This window comes from Lucilia cuprina, chromosome 2 (assembly GCF_022045245.1).
Source record: "Lucilia cuprina isolate Lc7/37 chromosome 2, ASM2204524v1, whole genome shotgun sequence".
NCBI lineage: Eukaryota > Metazoa > Arthropoda > Insecta > Diptera > Calliphoridae > Lucilia > Lucilia cuprina.
In genome coordinates this window covers 66,327,416-66,328,389 of record NC_060950.1, presented here as the reverse complement: position 1 = coordinate 66,328,389, position 974 = coordinate 66,327,416, and the positions used below count along the sequence as shown (strand labels likewise).

Sequence of the window (974 nt, the reverse complement as noted above, 5' to 3'; positions counted from 1 at the left end):
GTTCTAGTTCAGTTCTAGTTCAGTTCTAGTTCAGTTCTAGTTCAGTTCTAGTTCAGTTCTAGTTCAGTTCTAGTTCAGTTCTATTTCAGTTCTATTTCAGTTCTAGTTAAGTTCTAGTTCCGTTCTAGTTCTGTTCTAGTTCTGTTCTTGTTCTGTTCTAGTTCTGATCTAGTTCTGTTCTAGTTCTGTTCTAGTTCTGGTTCAAGTTCGGTTTTACAAATTTTGAAATAAAATTTCGAGTTAATTTTTTTTTGCAGTAAATCTTTTATTTACTTAATAAATATGAATACTTCTCAGGTTTTTGTTCATAACTAATTTGTTTAAATTATTTCATGTTTATTTTTTTTGCAGTTATTATCATGACCCTTAATTTATTGCATTTTATAATAGAACTGAAAAGCAATTTACGGTTTCTCAGTACTTAACAATGACAGCAGCTTTCGTTTAAACGGTTTCATTAAACAATGTCGGAGAACACGTAGACAAAAAATCCCCAGAGATTTAAACTAAAATGCTAATACTAAGATTAGGAAATGTAAACAATAGGGAGGTGCAGGAATACAAAAAAGCTTAAAAATTATCACATACAAGAAGAGTTCTCTAACTGGAATGACCCTAATGGTGCACTTTTTCAAAAATTATGATTATTATTGTTATTATTATTAATGTTATAAAAGTTATAAAAATAATATTTACAATTAATGATAAAAACAACCAGTTTTGAAATCTAACAGCAATTACAGTCAAATTGCATTAGCAACATGTTAAGAAGGAATTAATAAAATCTGTTATAATGTTAATTGTTTAAAAAATACACATATTTCTGAGAAAATATGATTACAATAGGTTATCGCTAATTGATTTTTATCTGCATTGAATATGCAATTTTCAAATGGACACGAGTATAACAGTAATCGTCAACAACTAGAATTTTTGAAGCAATTGCTGAAAAGAACTATAATATACAGAAAATA

At 27.5% G+C, this 974-nt stretch overlaps 1 protein-coding gene across 1 annotated transcript in view; it reads left to right on the top strand.

Moving 5' to 3' along the window:
- LOC111683078 (ras-related protein Rab-9A) overlaps nucleotides 1-493 on the top strand; it is a 16,821-nt gene extending 16,328 nt beyond the window's left edge. The window contains exon 5 of the transcript XR_006941569.1: nucleotides 352-493. The gene's annotated coding sequence lies outside the window, so the exon portion shown is untranslated. The remainder of the gene's footprint in view (nucleotides 1-351) is intronic.
- Nucleotides 494-974: the final 481 nt, after the last annotated feature.